The sequence below is a fragment of the Brassica napus genome, chromosome C3 (genome assembly GCF_020379485.1).
Source record: "Brassica napus cultivar Da-Ae chromosome C3, Da-Ae, whole genome shotgun sequence".
Lineage (NCBI taxonomy): Eukaryota > Viridiplantae > Streptophyta > Magnoliopsida > Brassicales > Brassicaceae > Brassica > Brassica napus.
The window spans coordinates 56,654,884-56,671,202 of record NC_063446.1 but is presented as its reverse complement, the minus strand read 5'-3'; the positions used below and the strand labels follow the sequence as shown (position 1 = coordinate 56,671,202).

The 16,319-nt window shown below is 28.6% G+C and overlaps 1 long non-coding RNA gene and 1 pseudogene across 1 annotated transcript; one reads left to right on the top strand and one right to left on the bottom strand.

The window, feature by feature from the left end:
• Nucleotides 1-1,463: 1,463 nt before the first annotated feature.
• LOC106389622 lies at nt 1,464-3,967 on the top strand (annotated as a pseudogene).
• A 10,613-nt stretch (nt 3,968-14,580) lies between these two features.
• Nucleotides 14,581-16,098, bottom strand: LOC106386016. Its single transcript, XR_001277350.3, has 4 exons — nt 15,697-16,098; nt 15,418-15,610; nt 15,035-15,326; nt 14,581-14,960 (listed from the first exon to the last, which is right to left on the bottom strand). It is a non-coding gene; the product is annotated as an uncharacterized LOC106386016 (long non-coding RNA).
• Nucleotides 16,099-16,319: the final 221 nt, after the last annotated feature.

Below are 16,319 nucleotides of genomic sequence, written 5' to 3'. Positions count from 1 at the left end.
TTGATTCATGTGTGATTTTTTAAAAATGGACCTAATGGACCTATTCTTACAAAGCCATGTTACATTTAATCTCTAATTTTATCATTTAAATTTTGGGCCTACCAGAAATTTTTATTGGGCTATCAATAATTGGATTTAAAGAATAGATGATCCATTGGATTTATAGATAATAAAAATTAAATAGATATAATTTAATGTTGTAATACTATAACTCGATATGTTAAATATTTAAATATTTGTCGATGTTAACTTTTAAAATTATAAAGATTTTTTTTTAAATAACAAAAATCATATTATCAAACAGTGATTAATCTTTACTACCTTAAACCAATGAAAACAAATTTTAAACTATATAGTTTATTTTAAAAATTAAACAAAAAACTAAATGTTTAATTATTTACTCGATAATATAAATTTATGAAGCGAAAAGTTTAATTTCTTAAAATCTTTCTAAATTTGTCTAATGTTGCAATATTAAAACAGAAGTCACAACCTTGATTAATGTGTGATTTTTTTTAAAAAAAATAGACATAATGGACCTATTCCTTAAAAGTCATGCTACATTTAATCTCTAATCTTATCATTTAAATTTTGGGCATACCAGAAATTTTTATTGGGCTATCAATAGTTGGATTTAAAGAATAGATGATCCATTAGATTTATAGTTAGTATAAATTAAATAGATATAATTTAATGTTATAATACTATACCTCTATATGTTAAATATTTAAATATTTGTCGATGTTAACTTTTAAAATTATAAAGATTTTTTTTGAAAATAACAAAAATTATATTATCTAACAATGATTAATGTTTACTACCTTAAACCAGTGAAAACAAATTTTAAGCTATATAGTTTATTTTAAAAATTAAACAAAAACTAAATGTTTAATTATTTACTCGATAATATAAATCTATGAAGCGAAAAGTTTAATTTTTAAAAAAATTTCTAAATTTGTGAAATGTTACAATATCTTTGAATATGACAATAAAACAATATTTTACTAATCTTTATATATATATATATATATATATATATATATATATATATATATATATATCTACGATTTTAATAATGAAATAATAATCCAAAAATATATATATAGAAGAAGATACAAATGCATGTGAAAGTTTAAAACAATCTATTCAATGCAAAAAATTTAAAACAATCTATTCAATGCAAAAAATATACTGTAAACTTATTATGTTTTAAAAATTGATAGACACATATATTATATATATACAAATTAAAAATTGAAAACAAAATATTCATATAAAAATAAATGAAAACAAAAATCCGCGCGGTTGCGCGGATCGAGATCTAGTTGATTTTAAATCTAAAACCTAAACCATAAAGCAAATCTTATAACATAAAGTAGAAGGTTGTTTTCTTTTCCTCTTGCCACCTCATCAAATAGGGCAATAGGCTACATATGTCCCATAAATTACAACACACCGTTTCATTAACTTGGCAATGAATTGATGCTGGCTTATCTATGTGTTTTAGGCCTTATATGTGGATAAAAAGACTAGCCGAGGATTTGACGCAATCCTCTCTTAACGTCGTCAACGCTATCTCTTCTCTTCCTCCTCCATGGCTGCTTCAGCTTCGTCCCTCGCTCTCTCCACCTTCAACCCTAAATCCCTTCCTTTCTCCATCTCCAAACCTGCCTCCACTTCCCTCCTACCTCTTCCCTCTCCTTCGAACTCAACTCCCAATCCATTTCCCTCTCCATCTTCGCTTCCTCCGCCGCGTCTCGCTTCGTCCGCAACATCGCGGTTACAGACGACTTCAACGTAGAAGAAGAAGGGAGCATTTTCTCCGATGAGGCTCTGCCGCCTCCGCAGCAGGAGCAATCCTTCTCTGCTGACCATAAACTCTTTGTCGGTAACCTTCCCTTTAACGTCGATAGTGCTCAGCTCGCTAAGCTCTTCGAAAGCGCCGGAAATGTTGAGATGGTTGAGGTATGAAAGAATCATTCTTTATGCTTTTTGAAGTGGTTTGTGTTATTGTCATAATGGGATTCTGACAAGAGACAAAGATTGATTCTGTTTATTTTTGTTAAGTTGAGATTAGTTCATTTGTCTCTGTAGTTAATGTTATGTTACAATGGGATTCCGACAGGAGACAAAGATATGTTCTTTTTTGTTGTTGTTGAGTTGAGAATAGTTCATTTGTCTTTGTTAGGTGATCTATGACAAAGTGACATGACGAAGCAGGAGTTTCGGGTTCGTGACTATCTCTTCTGTGTCTGAAGTTAAGGCAGCTGCTCAGCAATTCAATGGCTATGTAAGAAGATATCTCTCTCTTAATCTGTTGTTCTATGCTGATAAGGGTTTTGTTAGATGACTGAAAAACTTTAAACTTTATGGGTGGTTTTAGTAAAAGTCGAAGCCTTTCTCTTCTCTTCCTCATCTTAGTAGCTCTTGAATGGTTTAGTGATTTAAGCTGATGTCTTTGGCAAATACTAATACTCAGTTACCAGGTTAGGAACGTGTTAATCTGTATTCTTTTTCTAACGTCTTATTGTATCGAAAGTTTTCGACTTTTACCAAAACCACCCATAAATTTTAAAGCTTTTCACTCATAAAGTTTAGATCTTATTGTATCGAGTATAATCAAACTAAACCTAACCTTTGTAGACATCATAGGGGCTGTACGAGACATCAACATTACTTTTAATGATCAGACGTGGACAGCTCAACACATTATGATTAACAGGTGCGATGATTGATTCATAATAGGTATGTGTTTACATAATTTATATTTGAAGTCTAATATGGAACTAAACTTAGTTGCAGTTCTACAACTGTTTCTTTAAGTGTTTTTGATGCATAAGCGGACCAGCTAAAACCAAATATCTTGGCCATCGGTGTGGCAAAGGTGATCGTCGCAACCAGCATTAACCCCAAGTCTATTGGAGGTAACATTCGGTGTGGCAAAGGTGATCGTCGCAACCAACATCAACCCCAAGTTTATAGGGGGTAAGCATTTTTTGATTTATTTCCACTCCAAATCATATGTTTATGTCCATTGACAAATATAAATAAATTTAATTTTTTCTTTAGGTTGACTATACCTGGATGCTACTTATGGGATTCATTTTTACTTTGACCATGAGGTGGCCGCAAGCCAGAGACTATTTCAAGAGTACTCATCTTATTACACACATGTCTAAAAATAATCTACACATGTCTTTGTTCATATCTGATTATATACAATATGCAGGTTGTATTCAAAACCCGAGAAGGACACTACCAGTGCGAAGCAGTACCATGGTGTAAAGAAGCTCGAAAAGGTTTCACCAGGAGAGTTGAACAACTATGTTCTGGAGTCACCCCTACAAGTAAGTTTCTGATAATTTACTGCCTCAGCCTCATGCTTCTGTGGACTAAGACCAAAATTCTTTAATAACTGCAGGCCATTGAGTTTCTATGCAAAGCCAAGATCGCATCACTGGAAACTACAAACGGATGGTGTTACATCTCCTGTGCTAAATGCTCCAAGAAGCTCCAGCGAGGGAACTCTTCGTTCACATGCCCTACATGTTTTAATGCCATTGCTGTTGGAGTTGTCAGGTTCGGTTCGCATATCTATATTAAACTTGCTTAATAAAAACAGCCTTTTGTTATTTGTGCCAACTATTTGGGAAAAAAAAAACACAATCGCAAGGTATCGTGTTGAGCTGCTGGTGGAGGCGGGTGATGATAAATCTCTCTTTGTAGCATTCGACTCAGCTATGACTAAGCTGACAGGAATCAGGGCTGCAGAAGTTGCGATGGAGTGATTGAAGCTTCAAGTTATGTACAAGCTCCATCAATCTGACATATCTTGATTAAAACAAAACACAAAATTGTAGATTGGATTAGTGAAGGTTTTATCTTCACTTACCATTGTTCCTTAGATTTCTTATACTAACTTTTTGTTTCTCATATTAAAGAAAGCTGAGATCTCGCATTTTATGAATTCGAAAGAACTCAAAATGCCTCGACTCTCAATCAGAAACGGAAAAGGAACTGAGAACATCTAAAAATGCATTTAAGGTTCATTGTGCAGGCGTTGATGGAGAGGAATATTAACAGTGGGACTGCATTTTCATCAAATTATTGTCCACCACCTGCTGAGTTTTAACCCAATCGAGCTTTAGTGGCAGCAGTAGCCATCTACTGCAATCTTAGGAATCCAGAGCAGTTAGATGGTTCCAAAATAATTATTACCTAAACATGTTTTTTAAACAACTAAAAAAACTAAATTTGTGAATATTAATATAATTTATATTTTCATATTTTAAGACTATCCTAAGAGAACGAACTTAATAATATTATTTTCATAAAGAGCGTATGTCACATTATTTTAATTTTAAATTTCAATTGCTGACAAATGTTGTTTTCAAAATTTTGTTTGCTATTTAAATTATGTTTAAAATGATTTTAACATATTTTTATAACAAATAAAAAATTGATATATATATATATATAAGTTGTTTAATTTAAAAAGTATGCCATTAATTAGTGTCACTACCACTTCAGAACATATTTCTACACCACACTTATATGTAAATATCCACATTTATAGTGAAATGGTCTAGCAACTCTTTTGTGGACCTTTTAGCTAGAAAATCATGTAAACAAACGTGAAATAACCAAACAAAAATAATAATTCTCACTTACTATCAAATTAAACCATTTTATATATAGAAAGAAAATCAGTCACATAGCTTAATGTAGGATTTAGTAAACATAAAATACAAAAAAAAATATGCAAAAAAATTATGAACATTTTAAAGTATGGATCTAAATTATACTCCCTCTATTTCATAGTAGATGAAGTTTTAGCTCTTTGCACACATATCAAAAAAATTATTTTCTCTGAAAATTATTGAAAATACATTTTTAGACTAATTTATTTAATTATAAACAAAAATAGTAATAATACAATTGGCTACACAATTTTAATAAATTTAAAGTTACCTAGATATGAGAAAATATCATCTATTGTAATACAAAAACAATCACCTAAAAATCATCTATATTGAAACGAATGGAGTATAAATGATCGTTTGAAAATATGTTAAACCAAAATAAATTTTGTCTTAGAATATAAACATAAAATTTAATTTTTTTATAGGCTTCAAAATAGTTAATCTTTCAAGTAAAAGCATTATAAATATTATCCTGACATCATATGATCATACAAAACAACTAAATTTATAAAGATTTTTAAAAGTTTTAAAAATTTATAAAAAAGTATTAGAGTACATAAAAAATCCATTATCCCAAATTATAAATAAGGAGAGTTCAACGATATGGAATAAAAATAATTTATATATATCTTCATCGTTTTTATTGTTAGATGAATATTTTTTGGTTCCATAAAATATAACCTTATTTTAAATATTAAATTATCTACATTTAAGATAAAACATTAAAATAATACTATTCATTTACAAAGAACTAAAAAATATTCAATAAAAACTGTAAAAACTAAGAAACTAATAAAAAATAAAAAATGAAACTAAACTATTTACATAATATTTATTAAAAAATATAATTGGAGCTTCAAAAGACGTAGATTACTTATGCATCTAAGGTATCTGCTTTACATCTATGCAACGACCTTAAACGAATTGAAATATTTGAAAAAAATATTTATAATTATATATTTAAGTGTTAGTTTATAATATAAACAATTAAATTTACACTTAACTGTTTTAGTCAGTTCTTAAAAATCATATTCAGCTTAACCTATACCATAACAAAATACAATCATGTTGACCTCAATCCATTCATACAAATAATAATCATAAGAACCACACACCTATTCTTTTTTTTTTTGTCAAAACACACACCTATTCTTAAAAACCTAAAATATAGCAAATCAGTATTAATCAACCAATTTTGGATTCAAAATCATCAAAAATATACAATGAGAGCACCACATACACCTCATCTACCCAATATATATGTTATACATTGCAGTCTATTAATAAACCAAACATAATTAATTTTAACATACATAATCTCTTCTCACCTTTAACATTCTCAAAACCATAAGCATTATTATCATTTCTCTTGCAAAAGCTTACATAACATACACACAAAATATATACAATTACATATTTATATAAATCACATATAAAGCACATTCCGCGCGTAGCGCAGACCTACCCAAGTTTTATTAAAAACAAAAGTTCTTATCCACAGCGTCACATGGAAGATGATTCATTGCAAGCTTTTTAATAATGATATAAAAGACATTACTAATGATGTTGGTTTTTTTTTTTAGTTAACTTTCATTTGTTTTAATTCGTATTTATTTTTTGTGACTTTTTAAATATTTTTGTTTCAGTTTTATATTGAATTTAGTTCACATAGTTTATGTTTACATAATTTATGCCCAACTAAGAAGAACCTAAATAAACTGATCCAAACAATAGATCCAACCGAACCGAATATAAGCCGAACCGAATATAAACCGAACCAAACACAAACCGAACCGAACCAAACCAAACTAACTATGGTTTATTTCAATTGGAAAAATACTAGAACCGAACTAACCAAACTAAACCGAACCCGAACCGAACCGAGAAAATAACCGAAGTGCCCACCCCTACTAATGGACACTGGAGATCAAAATAAAAGAATCTGGAAACATTGATTACCGCCAAATAGTAAAAGAAATGATTGGTTAAATTAAAGCAAAACGAAATTAAGAATTGGACATTTAAAACTTGTAAATAGATGTGGTGCGTAAATCATGGCCCAAACTCTCCTTCACTGAGGAGTTTTACGGGAGATCAACCACTTCCTTGGCTCTCCGGTAAAGGTAATATTACCAGAGACATTTACGAAACCGCTTCAAATTCCACTGAGTATTTCAATGTTGCTATCGAATCCGATTTCATCATATTTGTTTGACCAACGGTATCAAAAATTTCAAATGAAGGTTTTCTACGGATTCTTTTTTTTGTTTTCTATTCTCATCCTTTTTTTTGTTTTTTATGTTTGTTTATTGTTTTCCCGTCGAGTACTCGTTGTAACTCGTAACCACATAATTTTATTGGACTTTTAATTTAATATAAATAATTAGTGTTTCTGAAAAAAAAAAGGGCGACGATCATCTTTAAAGAACATCTTCAATCCATAACACTAAAATAGTGTCAAAACTACATTATTTTTGATGTAGATTTTAACATTTAAAAATAGTTTTTTTTCAACCACTTTACCAAACTTTACACTAAAATTATTTTATAATATTATATGTATTTATTTATTTATTTCTCATTTATTTAATTGTAACTAGGTGACTAGTCGCACCCACATAAAAAATATTCGAAATATGAAAAGAGTAATAGTGCTTAGTTTTATATTTTTGTCTTGCTCAAACTTGCTTATAGATCTAGACCAAATCGTTTTGTATTTTTCCAGCACACTGAAACCCACTGTATTGATTTGCACTTTTGGGATCGTTTAATATATATTTATAATGTAAATAAAGAAATACAAAAAATTAAAAAGATAATAGTGCTTAGTTTTACATATTTTATATTATCACTAAGTGAAATTGTGTTGTATATATGTTGTAATTATATATTTTAGGTGAAAGATTATATTTATGTTTTTTTTATTTTTGTTAAAAACAGTAACAAATTTTTAAAAAAATATGATAAAAAGTTGAAGTAATATAAATTAAGAATTACAATTTTCGATAAAAAGCAGTACGAACGCCATAGTTTGTAAGAGCAAGAGAATCATTAGGGAGACTGCAAAATAAATTAATACATAAAATCAAAACGTTGTAGTATGTTGTCAAGGTTCTATATATAAATTAAGAATTAGCTAACAAAAGCGTACATACTGGAGAAGTACCTTGATTTGAACTGGTCAATCTAATCCAGTGTTGGATTGAAGAAAATATGGGTTGAATTCCATCCGCAAGATATGGAGTAATCACCTATATTTTGATTTTATTAACATGTTCTAAAATTAATAATTTTAGAAACTTAGGTGTATTATATACCTTTCCACTCTTTAATAGAAGAGAACCTGATAACACAAATTATTATTGTGGACATGTTACTCGTACTATAATCATATACTTGCTTAGTATAACTACCCCACAAAGCATACATTATCTTGACATATAAATTAAACTTAAGCTAATAAATAGAATATATATGTTTATCTAGAAAATGTATTAAACTTACTTTTGGCCACGTAACTCAATTAAAAGCTTCATGTTACCTTTTTCTTTTATCATTTTGTTTTCAAGAGACCCAAAGTTAACTATTTGGCCAACAACATCCACGTAACCAAAAAAACAAACAAAATCAAGAGATATAAATTGTTAGTGCATGATAAATGGTATAAAAATTGATCACCAACCAAATCCTCCTATCAACGAAAACCATTCTGATAGTATTTCCAGATTCTTTGTTATAATTTCTCCGTAAGTGAATAATCCTAACTTCAATACGCCATGTATTTTCCCACAGTTTTAAGTCTTTGACATAAGAAACTAGGATTTTAGGGGTTGAACCATTGCCATTGGTTTTTAAAACTGTTAGCAAAAGAGAAATATGGTTGTATTGTAAGAACTTGGAGGTCTCCTTTATATATACTCTACATTCCACGTTTGAGAGTTATTAGCATAATATTTATTTACATTAACATTATTATGCTAAACCTTTATACTAAAACTTCGGAAGGTATGTACATTAACATCACCAAACAATTTAGAGAGAAAGCAGTAAAAAGCTTAACTGCTATAATGTGGTCTTGCAATGATTGCATATATGAACTATCGCAAGCAGTATATCACAAAAAAGTTACTATAACATTTAATAAATTAACAAATTAGGAACATTTAGAAAAAATACATTTATCACATTATCATTTGTATATTCCAATATACTAGCATATCCCCTATATATTAATTGAGAAACATTTGAAAAGATGTAACCTCAATTTTGTATTAATTAAAATAGGCCACAATGCATAGGTGGCACTCAATTAGGTAGTCAATTGCATTCAATTGAAAAATAAGTAGGTCCACATTCGATTTTTATATGTTGTTAGACACATAAGTTGGTCAAACTATATGATATAATGATATGATATGCTATTTTCTTTCCTTAAATAAAACCTACGGAATTACCATAAATGACTAATATATATATGACAATTAATGATTTTAATAATAAAGATTTGATAACAATTTATATCTCCTCCATCATTTTTTGTTTAATTTTATATTATTAAAATAAATTAAACAATCAAATTAGTTATAAAAGTAAAATTTAGATTTTTTCGTATATGTTATATTTTGAATTTTTAAAAACGACAATAAATGACTAAAACTATTAAAATTATTATGTTAAAAATTAATGATCAATAGTTTAACATTTTTATTATAAGAAGATACACATGATTTTAACACCATATGAGTAAAAAATATCATTTAATAATAAAATAAAAAAATATATATATATAGATTAAAATATATATACCATAAGATTACATAAATATTTTAATATTAAAACTTTCAATGAATTTTCAAGAACATTTATAAATTATAAACTTATTAAAGATTTCAGATTGAAAATTTTGTTATCGATGATTTAAATATTTTGTTATAAAATGATATGAATGATCATAGAACCGTATGATTATAAATTCTTATTTAATAAATAACTATATAAAATATACTATTCTTAGAAAAATAGGTTGGTCCATCTTAACTTATATTACACTTTTTATTAAACTAACTATCGAATTGATAAATAATATACCAAAAAATGTTTTGCACTTTCCTTAAATAAAAGCTACGAAATTACCTAATATGATTAACATATATGTGAAAATTAATTATTATGAATAATAAATATTTGATAACAATTTTTGTATCTTAGTTCTTTTTTAAAATTTTATATTATTAAAAGATATTAAAAATCACATTAAATATATAATAAAAAAAATTTATATTTTTTTATATGTTATATTTTGAATTTTTTAAAACGTCTATAAATTATTAGAAATTTGAAGATCTCCACTCTTAAAATTTTGTGATCAATAGATTATTTTTTTTTGTCATAATAAGTTACAAATGATCATAAAATTGTATTAATATGAACTTTTATTTAATATTATAAGAAGATACACATGATTTAAAACCATATGAGTAAAAAATATCATTTAATAATAAAACATATATCTATATATAGATTAAACTATATACCATAAGATTACATAAATATTTTAATATTAAAACTTTCAATGAATTTTCAAAAACATTTATAAATTATAAACTTATTAAAGATTTCACATTGAAAATTTTGTTATCGTTGATTTAAATATTCAGTTATAAAACGATATGAATGATCATAGAACTGTATGATTATAAATTCTCATTTAATAAATGACTATATAAAATATACTATTCTTAACTTACATTATATTTTTTATTAAGCTAACTATCGAATATTCGAATTGATAAATAATCTACCAAATTTTGTTTTTGCACTTTCCTTAATTAGAAGCTACGAAATTACCTAATATGATTAACGTATATATGAAAATTAATTATTATGAATAATAAATATTTGATAACAATTTTAGTATCTTAGTTCTTTTTTAAAATTTTATATTATTAAAAGATATTAAAAATCACATTAAATATATAATAAAAACATTTATATTTTTTCTTATATGTTATATTTTGAATTTTTCAAAACGTCTATATATTATTAGAAATTTGAAGATTCTCACTCTGAAAATTTTGTGATCAATAGATTATTTTTTTTGTTATAATAAGTTACAAATGATCATAAAATATAACGCATATGATTTTTTTATTTAATAAATATTCAAACAAAATAATATATATATATATATATATATATATATATATATATATATACTAATGATTTAAAGCAACAAGAATGGCTGATCAATTTAGTTGTCCAGTTGAAATCTTTCAAATGTATGTGAAAGATTAAAGTCAAAGTAAATATGGATTTAGAATAGTAGTTATATTTTACTAACCAAAATACCGAAAAAACCGAACCGAACCGAAACCAATCTGATATCTGGATTGAACACCCCTAATCCAAATGAAGCCAAACTATTGTTTCATTCTCCAAAATATAATAAAAATAATAACTTAATTCCGCGCAAGGCGCAGATCTTATCTAATATTAATGTTCATTAATGACTAAGACTAATAATGAATACTACATAGATTAAAGCTAATCACGAAACAGTTAAGACAGAAACTAAAGCTAAATTTATATACTTAGGTTTGGAATAATTGAGTATATGAACTAACGCAACAATAAGGAAACTAAAAATTTAATGAATTAAGTAACATACAAATGTACTGGTTTTAATTACGATTTTACAAATGTATTGGTTTTGTTACGAATTAATGACTAAGTAATAATGTATTGGTTTAATTTCGATGGTGTTACCGTTTGGTTCATCTCTTTCACTATCATCCCCCAAGAGGGTCTTGCACCAGTGGATCTATACATTGAAATCAAATGCATGAATAAGCTCTTCTCCTCCAAATGTACATTGATGCTTCTACTCTATTCGCCATCTCCACAACAGCATGTTGAGATGAAAGATCTATTGACTCCAGCAAGTAATCTGCTGAGAAGTTATCAAGAGTGATGTTTATAAAAAGAAAATCTCCCAGACATGGTCTCCCGTTCTGTTAGACAAAAAAATGTGATTCAGACACAATTTCAGAAAATTAGCTATGAGATTTAAAAGTTTTTATTATACCTTTTGGAAGAGCTTCATGGTATACCTTTTAATTCGTATTTATTTTTTGTGACTTTTTAAATATTTTTGTTTCAGTTTTATATTGAATTTAGTTCACATAGTTTATGTTTACATAATTTATGCCCAACTAAGAAGAACCTAAATAAACTGATCCAAACAATAAATCCAACCGAACCGAATATAAGCCGAACCGAATATAAACCGAACCAAACACAAACCGAACCGAACCAAACCAAACTAACTATGGTTTATTTCAATTGGAAAAATACTAGAACCGAACTAACCGAACTAAACCGAACCCGAACCGAACCGAGAAAATAACCGAAGTGTCCACCCCTACTAATGGATACTGGAGATCAAAATAAAAGAATCTGGAAACATTGATTACCGCCAAATAGTAAAAGAAATGATTGGTTAAATTAAAGCAAAACGAAATTAAGAATTGGACATTTAAAACTTGTAAATAGATGTGGTGCGTAAATCATGGCCCAAACTCTCCTTCACTGAGGAGTTTTACGGGAGATCAACCACTTCCTTGGCTCTCCGGTAAAGGTAATATTACCAGAGACAATTACGAAACCGCTTCAAATTCCACTGAGTATTTCAATGTTGCTATCGAATCCGATTTCATCATATTTGTTTGACCAACGGTATCAAAAATTTCAAATGAAGGTTTTCTACGGATTCTTTTTTGTGTTTTCTATTCCCATCCTTTTTTTTTGTTTTTTATGTTTGTTTATTGTTTTCCCGTCGAGTACTCGTTGTAACTAGTAACTACATAATTTTATTGGACTTTTAATTTAATATAAATAATTAGTGTTTCTGAAAAAAAAAAGGGCGACGATCATCTTTAAGGTAAGAACATCTTCAATCCATAACACTAAAATAGTGTCAAAACTGCATTATTTTTGATGTAGATTTTAACATTTAAAAATAGTTTTTTTTCAACCACTTTACCAAACTTTACACTAAAATTATTTTATAATATTATATGTATTTATTTATTTATTTCTCATTTATTTAATTGTAACTAGGTGACTAGTCGCACCCACATAAAAAATATTCGAAATATGAAAAGAGTAATAGTGCTTAGTTTTATATTTTTGTCTTGCTCAAACTTGCTTATAGATCTAGACCAAATCGTTTTGTATTTTTCCAGCACACTGAAACCCACTGTATTGATTTGCACTTTTGCGTTTAATATATATTTATAATGTAAATAAAGAAATACAAAAAATTAAAAAGATAATAGTGCTTAGTTTTACATATTTTATATTATCACTAAGTGAAATTGTGTTGTATATATGTTGTAATTATATATTTTAGGTGAAAGATTATATTTATGTTTTTTTATTTTTGTTAAAAACAGTAACAAATTTTTTAAAAAATATGATAAAAAGTTGAAGTAATATAAATTAAGAATTACAATTTTCGATAAAAAGCAGTACGAACGCCATAGTTTGTAAGAGCAAGAGAATCATTAGGGAGACTGCAAAATAAATTAATACATAAAATCAAAACGTTGTAGTATGTTGTCAAGGTTCTGTATATAAATTAAGAATTAGCTAACAAAAGCTTACATACTGGAGAAGTACCTTGCTTTGAACTGGTCAATCTAATCCAGTGTTGGATTGAGGAAAATATGGGTTGAATTCCATCCGCAAGATATGGAGTAATCACCTATATTTTGATTTTATTAACATGTTCTAAAATTAATAATTTTAGAAACTTAGGTGTATTATATACCTTTCCACTCTTTAATAGAAGAGAACCTGATAACACAAATTATTATTGTGGACATGTTACTCGTACTATAATCATATACTTGCTTAGCATAACTACCCCAGAAAGCATACATTATCTTGACATATAAATTAAACTTAAGCTAATAAATAGAATATATATGTTTATCTAGAAAATGTATTAAACTTACTTTTGGCCACGTAACTCAATTAAAAGCTTCATGTTACCTTTTCCTTTTATCATTTTGTTTTCAAGAGACCCAAAATTAACTATTTGGCCAACAACATCCACATAACCAAAAAAACAAACAAAATCAAGAGATATAAATTATTAGTGCATGATAAATGGTATAAAAATTGATCACCAACCAAATCCTCCTATCAACGAAAACCATTCTGATAGTATTTCCAGATTCTTTGTTATAATTTCTCCGTAAGTGAATAATCCTAACTTCAATACGCCATGTATTTTCCCACAGTTTTAAGTCTTTGACATAAGAATCTCGGATTTTAGGGGTTGAACCATTGCCATTGGTTTTTAAAACTGTTAGCAAAAGAGAAATATGGTTGTATTGTAAGAACTTGGAGGTCTCCTTTATATATACTCTACATTCCACGTTTGAGAGTTATTAGCATAATATTTATTTACATTAACATTATTATGCTAAACCTTTATACTAAAACTTCGGAAGGTATGTACATTAACATCACCAAACAATTTAGAGAGAAAGCAGTAAAAAGCTTAACTGCTATAATGTGGTCTTGCAATAATTGCATATATGAACTATCGCAAGCAGTATATCACAAAAAAGTTACTATAACATTTAATAAATTAACAAATTAGGAACATTTAGAAAAAATACATTTATCACATTATCATTTGTATATTCGAATATACTAGCATATAGTAATATTAATGTTAATTAATGACTAAGACTAATAATGAATACTACATAGATTAAAGCTAATCACGAAACAGTTAAGACAGAAACTAAAGCTAAATTTATATACTTAGGTTTGGAATAATTGAGTATATGAACTAACGCAACAATAAGGAAACTAAAAATTTAATAAATTAAGTAACATACAAATGTACTGGTTTTAATTACGATTTTACAAATGTATTGGTTTAGTTACGAATTAATGACTAAGTAATAATGTATTGGTTTAATTTCGATGGTGTTACCGTTTGGTTCATCTCTTTCACTATCATCCCCCAAGAGGGTCTTGCACCAGTGGATCTATACATTGAAATCAAATGCATGAATAAGCTCTTCTCCTCCAAATGTACATTGATGCTTCTACTCTATTCGCCATCTCCACAACAGCATGTTGAGATGAAAGATCTATTGACTCCAGCAAGTAATCTGCTGAGAAGTTATCAAGAGTGATGTTTATAAAAAGAAAATCTCCCAGACATGGTCTCCCGTTCTGTTAGACAAAAAAATGTGATTCAGACACAACTTCAGAAAATTAGCTATGAGATTTAAAAGTTTTTATTATACCTTTTGGAAGAGCTTCATGGTATGCTTGTGGAATTTCCATTCAGCTAAAGCAATGCTGTTGATTGACATACACGCTTTCAAGATTTGGTTAGTGAAATCACGAGTGGTCTAGCTTCTTCCTAGACTGCTCAGAGAGTCCATCAGAAGGCACACGTGGCAGAGAGGAAGCCACCATTTATCTCCATCTTCCCGGAATGAGCTGGACAAACTCCTTACCAGAACCTGACATGTCTTCACGACGCAGTAGCTTCGCCATCCTCTCTTTCAACAACTCAACTTCTGCACACAGACACTGCAAAAATGTTAAAACTGTTTTATGAAACAGAGAGATTGAGTTTAACAAAAGTTTCAAAAAAAAAAAAAAGAGATTGATTTTAACAAACCTGAAGTCTCTGTTCCGATTCTTTTGAACCCAAAGGTATCGACTTTGGTCGGAGTTTTCATCTTCATCTTCTTCCTTGAACTTGAGACTGTTTAGCAGTGAAAACTCAGAAGAAGAGAAGCTTAACCATCTTTGCGGCCAAATGCGTTCTTACACCCTTCACATCTACAGTTTATGGAGCATCCCACACCACTCTTTAAAGAAACATAAGACCAATAGGAGGTTAAACACATAGATCCATGGGAAAACAGTTACTTTCTCTGAGGACAAACAAACTTACAAACAAACCGGAGATTCCTCTTCTTATTACCCTAATCCCCAAATCCAATTAAAATTCAAAGGGCATTTATGAAAAAGTCCAAAACCGTGAGAGGTTAAGACGGTAACAAATCAAGCGGATCGTGATAATTCGGGGGTAGCTTCTTCTCCCATACGGAATCCGACGAAGCAGAGCCGCGAAACGAACGGTTACGACCGGTGAGGTTGCAAATCTCCGGCGGCGTTAGGGGTGCGAGAAAGAGGGATTGAAGAAAGAAAAACTGAAACAAAAAAATCTTCTTGTCAGAGCATGATTACAGGGGTTCTTGGAGTGGAGTTCTTAGCGGAATATAACAATCCGTCTCTTAACTTTTAACTAAAAAAGTTAAGAGCCGGTTCTTAAAACTCTTATTTAAGAACCGCTTCTTAGCTTTTTTAGTTAAAAGTTAAGAGACGGGTTCTTATATTCTGCTAAAAATTCCACCTTAAGAACTCCCAATAATCATGCTCTAAAGGTAAATGAAAGTATAACTCTGGATCCCTGGTTTATTCATCTTTAGACCATCCTTATTGCTAGCGCTTAATAAGGGTGCTTAACATTAATGATAATTAAAGTAAAATCAAAAATAGAAGAAAGCAGAAGCG